This window comes from Eschrichtius robustus, chromosome 14, assembly GCF_028021215.1.
Source record: "Eschrichtius robustus isolate mEscRob2 chromosome 14, mEscRob2.pri, whole genome shotgun sequence".
Classification (NCBI taxonomy): domain Eukaryota; kingdom Metazoa; phylum Chordata; class Mammalia; order Artiodactyla; family Eschrichtiidae; genus Eschrichtius; species Eschrichtius robustus.
Genome location: NC_090837.1, coordinates 13,047,501 through 13,064,919, shown reverse-complemented (window position 1 = coordinate 13,064,919; position 17,419 = coordinate 13,047,501). Strand labels below are relative to the sequence as shown.

Sequence of the window (17,419 nt, the reverse complement as noted above, 5' to 3'; positions counted from 1 at the left end):
AGTTTCCTTTAAAAGGAGGGGTGTGGCCTTCCTACATTTCCTCCGCCTTCTATCTAGAATGCCACCATGATGATTATAGAGTTTGAGCAGCCATCTTGGACAATATGCTACTTGTGATAAACTAGAGATAATGGAATAATAAAGAATGAACCTGGGTCCCTTGATTACTGAGAAGTAACCAAACCAGTTCTGAAATGCTGCCTCCAGCTTGCGTGTATGCAAAAAAGAAATTTCTATCTTTTTTAAGCTATTTGTCTACTTTTTAATAAGCACATGATTATGTTACCATAATAAATCATTTCTGATGAGCATTTCAGCAACTGGCTTTTTATTTTTAAAAAACTAAAAGACTTTTAGTGAGGTGATGAATTTTTCTGAGACTATTACCGAGGTTTTTATCTTGCCCAGTCATTGATCAAAATAAACTATCTTAATTTTTCATTTTCCATCTGGTTTCTCTATTTGGAATAAAGTAGTCTAGGAGAGAAAAATCTGCCTATCCATGGGAAGAAATTTTAAGCTGCCTTATTACTCCATTAATCTGATGAAACTTTTTAAAAATGTAAACTGTATTATCACTCCATTAATCTCAGGCAAATCTATATGCTCCAGTGATTTCTACCTTCATGCTTATGCTAAATTATATGGTCTACACTGTTAATTTTTAAAAGGCTCAGAAAAGAAAGAGACCAATAATGTTTGGAATAGTTAGGAGGAGCTTCACAGAAGCTCTAAAGGATTCAGACAAGAAAAGAAAGAAGAGAACACAATACAATGCACTGGTTAAGCGTTCGGGCGCTTAAGTCACTGACTGGGCTCCATCACTGGCTGGCTGTGTGACCCAGGGCAAGTACTTTAAACTCTTGCTTCAGTTTTCTTATCGGAAAAATGGGAACAGTAGTACCTATCTCATCAGGATCTTGATGAGAAAATTTATGTAGCTGGCAAGCAGTTAAGCAATTACAGGCATTCAGTAAGTACTCTTAGAAAGAGCAAAATCTCTGAGATGAGAATGTGTATAACATGTAAAGATCCGACTTGAAATAAAGACTCTTGCTAGTGAATGGTTGGAAATTTTAAATAGAAAAAGAAAACAAAAGGCTTTTTAGAGATCAAATGCTTTTGAAAAATAAAACTCACAAAATATGTATGTCTGTTTGTATGAAAAGATGCTCATAACCTCATTAGGAATAAAGAAACTGAAAATTTTAATACTGAGATTTTCTTTGCTCAGAGTATAAACAATTAAAATGAGTAAGTTTCACAATAGGCAAGGATAGAAGAATTGGGCATTTATATATTGCCCACAGAAATGTAAACTGACACATCTTTTTAAGGAATTTATGGTTATAACTATCAAAATGCGTAACTGTACTGTTACAGAAAAAAAATGAATCTTAATGTTTCTCACAGTTGATGGTTAAATAAACAATAGTACATCCCGTCCTGTGAAACAGGATACAACTGTTTAAAAATAATAATAATAAAAAAGAGTGAAGTATATCTAAATTTACTGACTTAAAAATATTTTGAGACTGATTTTATGACTAATAGTTTTAAATGCTAAGCAGAAAAAGCATGTTGCAGGAAACGTTGGAGAATTAGCCCCTACCTGTAATTTTTTTAACTACAAATATGTCCATCATCAATATGCATATGCAATATGCATAAACTGTGGTGTAAGAGTGAATTATAATTGCACATTGTTGGAACATAATAATTAAAAAAGCAAGCTGCAGAGGAATATAGTTCATTTATAAAAAGTTCCAAAAACCAAAATTATATATATATGTATATATATACATACACACACTAAATACACATGATTAAAACCTTTTTTAAAAAATAGAAGATGATATACATAAAATCCAGAATAGTTACCTCTGAAAGGAGAGGAAAGAGAATGGAAAGGAAAGAGATCATAAGGACTTCACAAATGCTAAAATGTTCTTTTTCTTACTCTGAGTATTAGGTACATGGGTGTTCACTGTATCATGATTGTTTCTACCTTATGTATGATTTATACACACTATTATCTAATGAAAACAATTTTGAAACTGCATTGTATAGGCACACAAACATATTAAAAAAAAAACAAATCTGGAATGATAAAAATTAAACTACCGGTAGTTACCTCTATATGGGGGAGGAGAACCTTCATGTTTTATGTCAGATCTTCCAATATTAACAATATTGGATTATTAAATTATAAATTATAAAATTAATTAAATTTATAAAGTACTTTTCTCTTAAAAATTATAATTATGAAAATGGTGACCACATGGAAAATACGTTAGGCATACAGCTGAATAAAGAACTATATTTACCCTGTGATTACATCTACTTACCAAAAATTTGCACATTAACAGGAAGAGCTGGAATTTATATGATCTAATGGAGTGCCTGGATTATGTGTAATTTTTTTATATGTAGTTTTAATTTCTTGGAAGTTTTATTTCTTGGAAATATTTTGTTTTTCATTACTATGACCTCACTTGGAGAGAAATTAAAGAAAAATGACAACTGCAAGAAAGCCAACTCTCCACCTTCAGGGTAGCCAAGTGAAAAATCTACCCACATGGGAAGGCTGAATGAATTACAGCCAACTGACAATGGATAGCACATGCTGTGCCAGTAAGTGCACTCAAAACAACTGGAGAGGATCCCCACCACAGCAAGAAGATTACATCAAAAGGTTCTGAAGTGCATATGTACATTTTAGCTCTTAACTGAGAACTGGTGCTGCCAAGTAAAAGTGCAGCAGGGTAGGGAAAGCTCCAGAGCACAGGGAGTCCAGGAATGTGCTGAAAAAGGAAAGGGGTATGGAAGGATGGGCAGAGAGGGAGAGAGGAAGGGAAAAGTTTTCCCAATATGCGAGGCAGAAATCTGATACGGCATAACAATTACACTCTCAGTATCTATAAAAATATTGTCCAATCAGAAAGCTAAGTGCTGAGGAAACAGAGAATAGAATGATAGGAATGAAAATTTAAAGGAACCCAGAATGAGAATGAAGAATAGCACCAAAGATACACACTGTTTTGTGGTCTTTACAAATGTCCTCTCTATTCTATCCACTATGCCAATTCCTAAAAACCGGCAATTTCCACAAAGGCAAGAAGAAAAATAGGGGTAAAAGTCTATTTCATCCTCCTACCAAAAATATCACTAATATGAAATTGATAGGAAAAAAACCTTTAAATAAAAAACTATGTGAGGGCTTCCCTGGTGGCGCAGTGGTTGAGAGTCTGCCTGCCAATGCAGGGGACACGGGTTCGAGCCCTGGTCTGGGAAGATCCCACATGCCGCGGAGCAACGAGGCCCGTGAGCCACAACTACTGAGCCTGCGCGTCTGGAGCCTGTGCTCCGCAACAAGAGAGGCCGCGATAGTGAGAGAGGCCCGCGCACCGCGATGACGAGTGGCCCCCGCTTGCCACAACTAGAGAAAGCCCTCGCACAGAAACGAAGACCCAACAAAGCCAAAAATACATAAATTAATTAGTTTAATTAAATTAAAAAAAAAACTAAGTGAAAATAACTCAAAGCAGATTTACAGAGAAAGAATGCAATCTGCTTTCTGAGCTTACCACTTTTTTTTTTTTTTTTTTGGTTTAATTCAACGTCTTTATTATTACAAGGGAATATACAGTGGAGAGTTGTTCTGACCTCTACTGCATTCCTTATGAGCCGGTAGTCAGCTGTTGGTCTCTACATTGTGTTTCTGAGGCTCATCCATGATGTTGTGAGCTTACCACTATTAAAAGCAGAGGCTCTATGGAACAAACGCTGATAGAGCCAATTGCTGTTAGGGCACTCCCCCCTCTATTTTCTTTCTTTCTATCAGAGTTTCTCCATGCCCATTTCTGATAATCAAAAATTCAAGGGCTCTTCCCCTACCAAAATATTCTTGATTCCCACCTACAACCACCACCACTCACAACCCACACCTCTGCACCTACCCCACCAGTCTTGCCTTCTCCTTTCTTCCCCAACTGTTTAATCCACCCCTCCTTTCTCATAAATCTTATTCTCAATTTAGGAATAAAATCTTGTTCCCACTGCCTCAAACCTTTTCTGAAAATAGGCAGATTACATAGGCTAATGTTTGTTTTTACTTTCTTTTCACTATCTCTTGTCTTTCTGCCCCCAGCTCTTGTCCGTAGTTAATTTTAAAACTTTTGAGTTCCACAAGGCTTAATTTAATAGCAAGAACCCAGGCTCAGTGAATACTTTCATATATGCCTGTGATCAAAGTGTAGGTCTTCTGCTAACAAATATAGCTCATGGATGTTGTCAACAGTTCTTCTTTGTTTTGTATAAGCGAGAAAGCAAATGTTATAAAACCAAGAATATCTGTTTGCCATTTGATTCCTCTCCTATGACATACAATATTGGTCACCAAGTCCTGTCAAATTCTACCTCCAAAATACTACTTGAACCCATTTCTTTCTCTCTATTCCTACTGGCCCTGCATAATTTCTCAGCTCTAGACTATTCTAAGAGCCTTCTCTCTGCCTTTGGTTTCTCCACTATTACAACCAACACTACACAGAGCCCACGTCGGTTTTCTCTCTGAAACATAAATCTTATCAGGTCATTATCCTCCTCAAAAGCCTCCAGGCATTCCCCTGTGCATACAGAATAAACTTCCAGCTCCTTCATGTCATCCAATCTGGCGTCAAACATCACCTTTCAGGCTTTGTCTCCTGTCTATTAAAGACTAAGCATTAAATAAAAATAAGTAAATTTAATACAAGAATAATTTCCAAGGATATCTAGAAATATTGTACGACTTATTAATGTATTATTTATGTAATTATTTAGGTAACTGATAAATTTATTCATCTCAACCATATACTATTACCTCCAAACTCAAACTTCTACAAAACAGCTAAATAAAGTTCTATCCACCTAATGTATTAAAACTGGATTGAGCTGTTTCTATTTTCAATTCTAATATTAAAATGTAAGGTAGATCACAAGGATTTTAAATCAATAGTTATTTTCTAAAATGAATGTTAACATATATTGCCAAATTTCTCACAGTTTTCTGGAAATTGTTAAAGTCAGCTCTTGGAGTTCTTAACAGTGTATCACATCTACCATATGAGAAAGTTTGACAACAAAATCAAAGTTACTGTAGGAGATAAGCACCTACCTTAGTGAATCCCATTTGTTTTCCATCTAGACTATTCTTTGAGTTTACCATATAAACTACCAAACCAGACTACTCATCCTAACACAGTCATTAGAAAAGTTTCCTAAGAACAAGTAAATACTTCTTTTTCAAATCAAATTTATAAAATTTACTAAAGAAGACAGTTTATTAGCTTACACATATCTAAGTATGGGTTCTCATGAGAATCATTCTGTTTAATTAAATGTTATAGGATCTTGCAGACAGACTCAAGAATAGCACCATCTGTCTGGGTTACAAAGCTCAGTTTCACCATGATAGCACCAAACAGCAACAAAATATTATTTTCATACATATCTCAAGTAATTTATAGACAACTAAAGAATTTAGTCATTTGGGACCACGACACTTGATTCAATCCATGCAGATGATTACACTCTGTACACTCTGTATGTAAACGAATATACTTTGAAAAATGTTTTTAGTAACTTAGACTTTAGGATTTGTATTTCAGAAGGTAAATATTTATGGTCTTTAGTAGCTATGATGTAGATTTATGCTCTGGTATAAATTCTAAATGTTAGACTGTTCAGGTGTTAAATAAATCTGTACAATTTAAAAGTGCCTATTATTTACTTAGCATAATTATCATTTAAGTAAATTTTCCTAAAATATCTATAGCTCTAGGATTATATTGCCACACTTTCTGACAGGATTTCAATTCCCATTTTTTAATGTGAAAAAGTATTTTAAGAAGAAAAGGAATTATAAATAAAATCATCTATGTAACATGAAAACCATTATTGAGAAAAACCTCATTGAATTCAAAAGCAGAAAATCATACTTGCCATTGCAACTCAATCTAAATAATACAGGCATGCCTGCTATAGGTAAAACATCCTCTGCACCTCCCCAAACACTGAATATTAAGGCAGACCATGAGAAATTAAAATCCTGAATACGTATGAGTGCTAATCTTCGCCTGTGGAAGAAGCTGCTGAAGGAACATGTATGGGACACTGGATGACTTCCTAGGCAGTCTCAAATGAGTAAAGCAACGCTAAGTGGGAAAAGGTAAGTACTTTGGTCTCACAGACCAAACTTTCTGTTAAAACCTTAAGAAATTATCTCAATTTATTTATCCCAAGGCTCTTCTTTTTAATTACTTCAGTCTAGCCAAAAATGAACCTCAGGAGGATATCTAACGTTTGCTAGACAGACACAGACAGGGCACAACTTACAATTCTATTCCTCCTCTTATGATAATTTGCTTTGATCCCCAGAAAGCAAAAATGCCACCCCCACTTAATCTGTCCCAATATCTAGTCTTACCAATCAATGGGCCACTAAATCTACCTCCACTGAAACTGTACTGAAACAAAGCACACTGAAGCACTAGACAAAGAACCTGGGAGGCAACCGTACAAGCAAGGCTGGAACTCTTGGCACACATGCATAATGTATACATGCCAACAGAGTTGGCGCTTGAACTGCCCACCCCGCAGAGTTGAAAATCCACATGTAACTTTACAGTCAGCCCTCCTTATCCACGAACTCAATCAACTGCAGATCGCATAGTACTGTAGTATTTATTTATTGAAATAAACCCGGGTATAAATGGACCCATGCAGTTTAAACCCATGTTGTTCAAGGGTCAACTGTATATCCAAAAGTAGAGTTCTTCCCAGGATTTTTGCTCATCACCCGTAAGACCCCTATCAGAAGGCACTAAATTGCTGACTTAAGCAACAATTTAGAGCAGAAAGCAGAACTAAGAGAAGAGAGAAGAAAAGACACTGACCAAAGAAGTATACTTTAAAATTTATAAGACTTTCTGGGGTGGCTGACTAAACTGTCTCTAAAAGAAATTCCATAGGGAAAGGACCAAAAAAATATTACAGACAATGTCATCAATATCTGATTCATTTCAAGGGGGCTTATTTTGAAAAAGGCTTCTCATTTGGGCAGACGTGTACCTGTTCTGGTGTGACTAGCTCAAAATCAGTTTCATAACTGTGAAGTGTACAACCGAAGGAGGTGACATTTGACCTACTTAAAACAACCATTAAAGGAAAATAAAAACAAAAATGGTTAATAGTAACAAGCACATCAAGTAAAATGCACATTTTTTAGCTAAAAAATTTTTTAAGTGTTTATTCAGGCTCAAGCTCAATATCTTTAATCTGTGAATTTAAAAAGCACTCAAGCTACAACTGAGATTGTCCACACTTATTCATTTCTTACATGCTCACACCTTATTTCTCACAGGTGTCTTGCTCTTTTCCAGTGCTAACCCCATCACCTGGGTTCCTAATACCATTTCCAGCCAGATTGTTTCATCAATTATCAACTTTTCTTATATCTTTCATCTTTCTTTCCATCTCTCCACTACTGTTGCTACTAATGTATAAACACAAATGAGGCTCTTGCCTTCTGAAAAATTTCCTTCATCTACCTTTCAATCTCTTACCTTCCCCACTCCCACATCACTGCTTGCCTCATATCAACCTCCTTCAACTGAAAAGTGTACCATTCATTCATTCTGCAAGCCACTGTAATCCAGATTCTACCCTCAACAGTCATATGTAATGATTTCAACTAAGTACCAAGCTGCCCAAACAGCAAACTTCCTCATCTTTCACTCCTAACCTCTCCCCTTCAAGGTCCACCACAGTTGTCTTTGAAAATTATGATTATTATTTTTTTTTAATTTTTAAGTCAGATAAAGCAAATTATATTGCCTACTGAAAGCACATTAACATATATATTCATGACTTAAATGTCTAGGCTTCATGAGAAGTAATTCTGGATCAAAATCTAATTTGTTTTAAATGAACGAAATTTTTTAAATGATAGGTTACACAGTTCAACAATTCCAATTTGTCTATGTAAGAGAGCAATCCTAGAAGAGCTTTTAAACATATTAGTAAATATAATACCATTTAACACACTTGTTTTTCCTCAATTCATTTCTCATAATAGTTTCTATATTGTCTTGGATTATCTCCCGCTTTTAGTTTCGTATCCCATCTGCTCATTTAAGATTCACGTCTGTCCAGTTTCTGAAATATTTGTCACTTTAGTCATTAGCATTTTGTGTAATATAGCACTGTTTTTTTTAAAGTTCAGAACCGAATTATTTTAGAAAACTGATTATTTTAACATCACCATTTCTTAACCTAAATCAGCCTGCCCACACTTGAAATTTTCCACCTAACAAAAACCAGATTTCAATAAGTTTCTGTACTGTTTTTTAAAAGGAAACCAAGAAGCAAGACCATAAATTAGAAGTGCTCTCCTATATACCACTTCAGGAAATATTCTCAAGGACAGACCCAGAGCTGTCAACTGAGCTTCCAAAGAACATCCTTTGCATTCCCCTCTAGCAAGCCATATCCATCCATTCCTTCAAGATCCAGTTTAAAACTCCTCTTCTGAGTTTTTCTGGCTGAGTTACTATGCTATCTGTCCATGCTGCTTTCCCTCTGCACTTACCATCTACAATCTTAAAAACTAAATAGTATATGTAGGTCTTTATCCTACATATCAGACCCTTAGCCCTTTTGTAAGCCCAAGCCCGATTTCAATCATTTCTCATGTATGTACATGACTGGAAAATGAATATATATTGTCCTAAATTTCTCAAGCATAACATACAAAAAATTAATACCTAAATACTAATTTATTGGTTACACACCATCCAGTCTCACCCCCAATTCCCTTTTCACTTCACTGAGGCTCGTTAAGTCCTCATTTACCACACAAAATAGCAAGTAGGAAGTTTTTCTCTAGGGGTGAGTGAAAGAGGAAACGGAAGAGCTAAAGGGCAAAGAAACACAAAATCTTTTCCTGATGACATCACAGAACCTATCACTATTCCCTACATTTTAATAAAAGTATATCAGTAAAGAGGAAGCAGCAGAGCAGCGGATACCTTCAGGTAGGGATGGGAAAATCGGCTTCAATCCTTGCTCCAAAATTGCTGTTCTTCCCATTGGGAAGGAACCGCCCTCACCTCTCAACACCCTCTTCAAGCCTCTCTTTCAGATAGCAATCCTCTCCCAGGCCTTGAAGTGGGCCTAGAGTCTGGGTCATCCTCACTCCCACTGCCTGCAGCATCTAAGATGGGTTTTAGGGAGTGCCTACTCTGATTGCCAGCAAACTACTCAGAGGAAAGGTACTCCTAATATCCTAAGCTTTCCCATAAAAATGCTCCCATTAATAGCATTCAAGTTCTATAACACAAGTAATTAAGTACAATACAATAGGCAAACCATCATTTGTAGCAACAGAATTAAGGGTAGGTTTTTATGTGAAAGCAAACTTACATACAAATTAACTTTTTCTGACATTTAGAATGCTGAAAACCACCTACATGTAAAATTCTACACTTTGGATAAAAACTTAGGACACTATTCATATTCGACATGACTAAGACAAAAACTACAGATGGGGGAGGGACCTTCCTTCCTTCAACAAAGTCTAAACAATATTTTTAGATGTTGCCACATTATTAAATGGAAAATAGAAACTGGCTGGTAGCTGAGGATATATACTTTGTTCAAAACAAAGTAAGGGTTGTGACATGTGTGTCAAACTAAAACATGATTTAGTCTTTAAAAAGAAAAAGATATTTATTAAGTACTATTTCTGACATTCCCTGAGACAACTCTCAAAATGTTAATAGCACTGCTATTTAAAGTTCAAAGAGCACTCCAGAGCTGCCAAGGAATTAATAGCTTAAACTACTAAATAAGAGCCACGGTTCAATCTCCAGTCTCAGCCAGTCAGAGCTCAGGGCTGGTACAGCAGAATCACCTAGCTTATTAAAGACACCACACAACTGAGAATCATATAAACAAGCGAAAAGTTGTTAACATCTAAAGATGGCTTATTTACGAAGAAAAACAGAAGAACAATTTAATCTTCTGCTCCCGCCAAAAAAGCACAAATACAATATAGCTGCCATACTTAAAATAAGTAATTTTGCCATTCCAACTTCCTGGTTAACTGCCTAGGGCTACTCTATAATTTCAGTTGTAATTTGCCAGAAGTCTCTTCCTATTAACAAACATTATCTAGTCATCCAAAATACTTTTCTTAAAAGATACTCAAAATGATTTTTCACACCTCCTGACCTCCATATTTCCTTCAAGTTTATAGGAGGAACTGAGGCACAAAACCATTATGCAAGCAAGGAGATCTAGTCACTAGTAGAAAAAAAAAAAAAGTCTGAATACCACTCAACTTTCCCTATTACCGACCGGTTTACTACCCATCTTACTGAGCTCATGCAAAGTAATCTTATAACTGAAGGTTGACCAAAAGCCCTCTTATATGGCTTAGAGAATGGAAATGAAGGAATTCTGGATCAAGCCCCAAACAAAATCTCCAACAGGTTCCAAAATCTATAGGTTGCCTACCACATTAGACAAAACCTAAATACTAACTGAATTCCTATTCCTTTGAGGTATAAGCATGTCTCCCTTGATCAGCTGGAATTCTTAATAAAGATTTTCTAGAACTCATCTAAAATATTACCAAGCCACAGTACATACAGCCTAGATAATGTATATTCAGAACACAGAGCTAAACAGCTAAATAAATGTTTAAAATAATAATAAATAACATACTGTGATCAGGACCTAAATGGGCAATGAGAAATCCCTTAGGGAACAAGGTGGTGAAGATAATAGTTGTCCAGTCATTCGTTCATTTAACAAAGAGTTAATTAGCACTTAACTGTGAAGAGAATGGAAAGATGACTTAGGGTCATAGCCCTACAGAAGCTCATATGATTATCAGAGGTAGACAGAAGGAGGTACACGGAAGGAACAAGAGTGACAAGTTCTATCTGTGGGAGTCTAGGAAATCTTCACAGAGGAGGTGACATTTGACCTCCTTAAAAGATGAGTAGGATTATGCCAGACATATACACGTGCAAAAAAACTAGGAGCTGGTTCCTGAGTTGGATATATGTATGTTCTTCCTTATTTCTCTTTAGGACATTAACATTCAATCATGAGAATTACCAACACAAAATGTTTTTTCACACCAATTATACTTTTGAATACCTTATTACCTCTCAAATTAAGCGCTGATGGACAGTGGAACTATATGAGGAAGCTTTATGTGTCTCATGCAAAAATACTTCCTCAGAAATGTATCAATGATCTTGGGGGGGAGGGGGACCACAGTTTTCATGCAATTTAATACCTTTTACATGATCAATCTTTAAAATTTCCACTCAATATCATAAAGAATTCTATGCACAATTACATATTTTATTTGAAACGAATCACTTCCTCAAATTTAATTTTAATATCAAATGTCTTAAATATATCCAATTAATGTGGTGACTTAATACAAATTAAGAATTAATTATTACAGTAAAGAAATCTAGTCAAGACTGAGAAAAAATATTTACCTGCAAACCTACCTAATTCCCTTTATCTTCCCCTTTTCATTTTTTTAAGTTACAAATCTAAACAATGTAAAATAAAGGCACAAATGAAATTTTAAAATAATCAAGTCAGGAGGTTCCTTTAACAGTAATGGAATTTCACTGTACTGGAAAAAGTACAAAATGCAGAAAGCTGTCAACCAGGGCTCTGTGCTGTTTCACAGTAGTAGAAATACGGTTTTAATAAGTTTCTACCACAATTCATCTGGAATGAGAAAATAAACACTCAGAAATATACATAATAAACTATAGAGTATGAAAATGCCAGTGACATAAACATTCTCCCTTGGACACCTTTGATTCTTCTAATTCTCACCTAGAAATTAACGAAAAAACTTCATCTTTCTTGACTAGAATCCAAATGCACTCTAAAAGACATTTTATCAGCTTAAAAAAGGAAAGCAACTCTACTCCAACAAACATAACTAAAACATGCTAATATAAATGCAAGTAAAACAGAAGTTCCTAAAAGAAGACTATGATAGCCAATTTATGAGGACAGAATCCAACGATTTCAAAAATTAAGTAACAAAACACTGTAGTAGGACGGGGAGCTACCTCTGAAATAAACACCAACCATAACATTTTAAAAGCATTTAAAACTATTTTTGTATCAGCTAAAGCAAAGATAGAAAACTATACTGATGTACATAAGTGACTTTATACTAAACAAAAATTGGGCAAGCATATATATTTCATTCATGCAAATGAACGTGAATTTACAATTCCTCATTTATGTTAATATTTACCAAGATTAATGGAAAATCATCTCCCCTATGTAATGTGAAGTGAATTCCCCCAACAGAACAAAGCTAACACCTTCAAATCTTTCGAATAAACAATGAAAGCTTATACTATAAAAGGAAATTATCTGAACAGGATCAGAAAGTTGTTAAATGATTCAAGTGGGAAGAAAAGTCTGAAATTCCAACACACACTACAAATATTGATTCATTGACTCCAAATCTCTAAGCAAGTCCTATGAAATAAATGTGAGTGCAAATTTTTTTTTTTAACTATTCCCACAGCACATTTTTAGGCTATCTACCTAATTACCTCACTTTGCAATGCATTAAATGTAATTTCTCGAAATAGCAATGTTTATACAATGACAAAATAGGAATTCTGGTGGCTACAACACACACGGTTTGTAAAGCAGATTAGCACACAATACATTTCAAATAAGTGACACTAAAAGAAATGTCACAGAAATCCTTTTTCTCCATTTCTAATAAACGGCTGCAATGCACAGCTCAGTAACAATACCTAATATTCAACCATATTACTAATTCTTATAAACTTTGTCTAATCTCTCTCACTAGCTAACTTCTGTGAAATTAATACATCACCCTCTTTCAGAAAAAACAACAACAAATCAGTACCTTCTACTACTATTTCAGAGGAGGAGATTATTATTTTCTTCTACTGAAAATAAGTGAAACCATTCAGAAAAATATCTAGCCTGCGAATTCCCTGGCAGTCCAGTGGTAAGGACTCTCTGCCAGGGCACGGGTTCGACCCCTGTTCAGGGAACTAAGATCCCGCAAGCCAGGCGGCATGGCCAAAAAAAAGAAAAATATCTAGTCTACCTTTGAATCAAACTTTGAGGAAGAGCTGAATTAACTGTTCATTAAAAAAAAATCCACATAAACAATCTTATTACTATTTACACTGAATTTCACCTCAATTTTAAATAATTTAACAAATATAACTATAGAATATGCCTATCTTTTGCAAATATATGATAAAGAGAATATAATATAAACTGGTGACAGTATCTTTCTTATTAATCTCAAGAGCAGAGGAGACCTTTGAAAGTGTTTGATGAATACAATTAACTCACAATTAACTAGGCTAAATTAGCCAGTGAACAAAAAAGATGAATCAATCTTTCCAAACCTAATTAATATAATCCACTACTATAACTTAATGTTAATTAAAAGAATGCCTTAAGAGATTTTTTTCTCCAAATACCTAACACAATCATGAAAAATAAATGCCAAAATATTCCAAAGAAAGTGCTAAACTACATAAGCACCTGGCATAAACTCAACACTCATTGTCCTAAGGCACCCCTCCCCTGCCTTTATTCTTACAAAGAAACAGCCCCAACCTAACTTCCTCTCAATGAGCACTTCAAGCAATAACACAGACATATTTTGCAGCATACAAGTCTTAGGTACATTATTTTCTCTTTAAAATTATGAACTCATCACACGTACAAATGGCTCTTTAAAACAGTCCAGTAAACTGCTACACTATGCCTTAAATTGCTGTCTATTATGTACTTAAAAATATTTACTAGCAATTGGAGGTTAATATGGCAATTATTACTGGGTAGCTATTATTGCTATTAAAAATATATAAATACTGCAACACCATGTGCTACTAACAACAAAACACTGAACAGAAAACATACATTAGCAAATTATAAACATTTTCATTAATCAAAATGAACCATCATGAAAAAAAGATGCTTTATGTGTAAATACTAAAATTGGAAATTGGGATGAAAAAATACCCTGTATATTTACTGGCACTTGAGAAGATTAATCATTCCTTCTTCCTCATTTTCAATTGATAGTCCTCCCCATCTGGTTCTAACTCAAAAGAATAGATCTCAAAGTTTCTATATTTACAACTATCTTCCTTCTCTGCAAAAAATATAATAAATCTCCTCAGAAAAAAGAAAGCAGGTCAACAACAGATTACCTTAAAATCTTCAAATATAGAATGAGTGGTCCTTAATAGGAATTACGTACTAATGTATGTTTCAATTGAGGAAGGAAGAATGATACCATCCCCCAACTACCCCATAGTCCGGAAGATGCTAAGCAAATAAAACAACATGAATGTGGAGCACACATAACTAAGAATTAGACTGCTGTGTGTCAAAGGATATATACTTAAATCTAGTTAAAGGGCACAAAATCACTTTTCTCCATATCACCTCGACTGAGAAACAAAAGTAAAGAAACAAAACTAAAGATATACTTACATCTGGAAATTATAATATGTCTTTCCACAAGGGTGAGTTGACATACCATAGGGTGCACTGGTACACTTTCCAAAAGGGCAGATTTAACACACTTAACTGAATTATAACTGAGTGAATATATAACAAGAGTCTCCCGGAAATGTGATGGACAGCATGAGAAAACAGGTTTGAGTCACAAAGGCACAGCCAGGCATGCATTTAATGCAGTAGCTACAAATTTCACAACTGTAAGAATAAGAAACACATACAATGACCCATATCATATATACACAATGGCATCTTTCACATGTTAGGAAAAGGGGGCACGGGGTGACAAAGAATTTAGGAAATGTGATGCCATGCAGCAGAAATATCAGAAAGCAAAATAAGTAAAGGACTGACAAAAACCTTAAGGCATCTGACTGCACAAATCAACTTTTGCTAAGCCATATGAACACCTCAAGGTAACAGAAAGTGGGTGGGTCATTACTGTGTTACAGAACTTTATAATCTCTAGCTTACATTTCAATCTACATTAATATGAGTATCTGGGTAAATTCTCTATAAGCAATACTTTTCTCTGCTCAAAAAAATTGCAGGCCAAAAAGAAAAATACATGCCATTATAAAGCACCAAGAGTTCTTATAATACATGCTTTATTTTGAACGGGTAATGATTTTATCTCCTTTGAAATTATTCTATACAATGTACTTCAGGCAACATATTTTTGATATTCCAGGTTGCTACTATATCTAATTTACAAGAAAATGCTCAATTTGGAATGAGAAAAATTTACAATATCAGCAGTTCTTTAACCCATTCGTAATTTTTTTAATTAGCACCAATCCACCCTCCACCTAAAAGAGAATGTAGACATTCTATAGTCCTTTAAAAAAAAAAAAAATCAACCCATGCATTTCTGCATTTCAAAGTTGCTACCTAAAGAGCAATTCTGTTTAAAAAAAAAAAAAAAGTATATTCAAAAATCAATTCCTGGTTTAAAGAGGTTTAGGAGAGAAATACCCAAAGCACAAACCTTTAGTCAGTCATAAAGCACAGAGCCCGCTCCCACAAATTGTTTCTACAAAAGAATCTTAAACATCTTTATCTCTATCAACATTATCATCCTTACTTAAGCTTTAAAAAAAAAAAAAAAGAAAAGAAAAAGAAAAAAGGTAGAAGAAATGATATATACTAAAGACGGGCTACACATGGATTTTCATTTGTCTACAAAACATACTGTATATAAATTAGCCACATATATACAAGCCATTACCAGTCAGCATGATATATGGTAATTTGGGGGAATCTCTCCTCACTAATATTGGTCTACTTGGTTATTTTAATTCCCTGATAAAGTGTCAACGTGGTCACCAGCCGCCAAACAAAAACCTTTTAAATACCCCTTAATCAATATGTTTGCTAATCTATGGAAGTCCCTGAATCTGACTAATACTAAATGATAGACTGAGAGAAGAAAACAGGAGACAAAATGAGTTTTATTCCCATATATCAAAAGATCAAGGGAAAATTATCACAGTACAGAGAGTAAGAATCGCAACTTATAATTGAATTTTAAGATTAAATATCCGAATAAAAATGTTGGAAAAAAAAAATGACCTGATCCTAGTACACAAAGCACAGATACTATGTCACTCGGTCTTTGTAGGTAAAAATCACGTTTTGACTTTTTTTATCTGCATAATGAAATATATTTAATAAAATAAAGCTTCCATTTGAAAAGTTGGCAAGAATTTGTATTTCTCCACTAGTCGCAAAGAAAAAAAAAATCTATGCTACCCATAATTAAATGTAACTAATTACAATTTGAACACTAAATTATTTACCCAGTGTAAACAAGGATTAAGAGGAAATAAAGCTCTATCTACAGCAGAGGTTACAGAAAACATTTCCAAAATGCATGTTCCCCAAAGCCAGTCCCCCCAAAAGGGTACACAACTTAAACTAAGTTGGGTTTTTTCAAGCCTAAATTAAACCGTTCAGCCAATTTTCCAATTATATTCTACGCTTGAAACATAATTGCCCTACATCTGTTTACAAATCTTTGCTCAATATTTAAACAAATTCGTAGTCTCCCGGGCACATAGCTCTACATACAGTAACTCATGCACAAAGCACATATTTAAAGACCACGCACTGCAATTATTAGCCTAAACGCCAGGTTTAACAACGTGAATGTTTTCAGAGCTAGGTAATACGACCCAATAAAAAGCAAAGATGGCATTTACCACCAAATGTCACTGCCACCGCCAGGAAAGAGTTGCTGGAGCCCTATGCATTTTTAATTTCGATGAACCTAGACGGCGTCGTCGGGTGCCAGGCTTCCAGAAGAACAATTGACACCCTAACTGCTTCAAGATTAAGGCAGGCGATTCAAATCCGAAGGAAAAGTTGTCAATTATCAGAGAGACAGCGCGAGAGAGGCGAAGGCAGATAAAAGCGATGTTATCAAACCGCCCAGCTTGTTGCTTTTGTGTGTGTGTGTGGATTCGTTGTTAGGAGAGAGAAAACAGTTTTTAAAAGACACAGGAGGAGAGAAAGAAGAAAAAGCTTTCTCCACCTTCCGTCGGCTCGGTGCAATAGCTTTACGGCTCTCCAGCGTAGTAAGCCCCGAGAGGCAGACGGCTGTCGATGTTTACAATCCCGGGAGCTTCGGGTGCAAGAGTCCTTTACTGACACAATCGCATTCAATCAACTGTTTTCGGGCGAAATTGCAGGTGTCATTATGGAATTTTTTTAAAATTCAAAAGGCGGGCGGGCGGGCAGCCGATCCGACACAAGGGGGAAAAAGCTGCTTATCGCAGGCGCGGGCATCACAAGG

At 35.1% G+C, this 17,419-nt stretch overlaps 1 protein-coding gene across 2 annotated transcripts in view; it reads right to left on the bottom strand.

Moving 5' to 3' along the window:
* The window catches only part of MED13L (mediator complex subunit 13L), a 298,574-nt gene that overhangs the window by 280,614 nt on the left and 541 nt on the right, over positions 1–17,419 (bottom strand). The window lies entirely within an intron of this gene.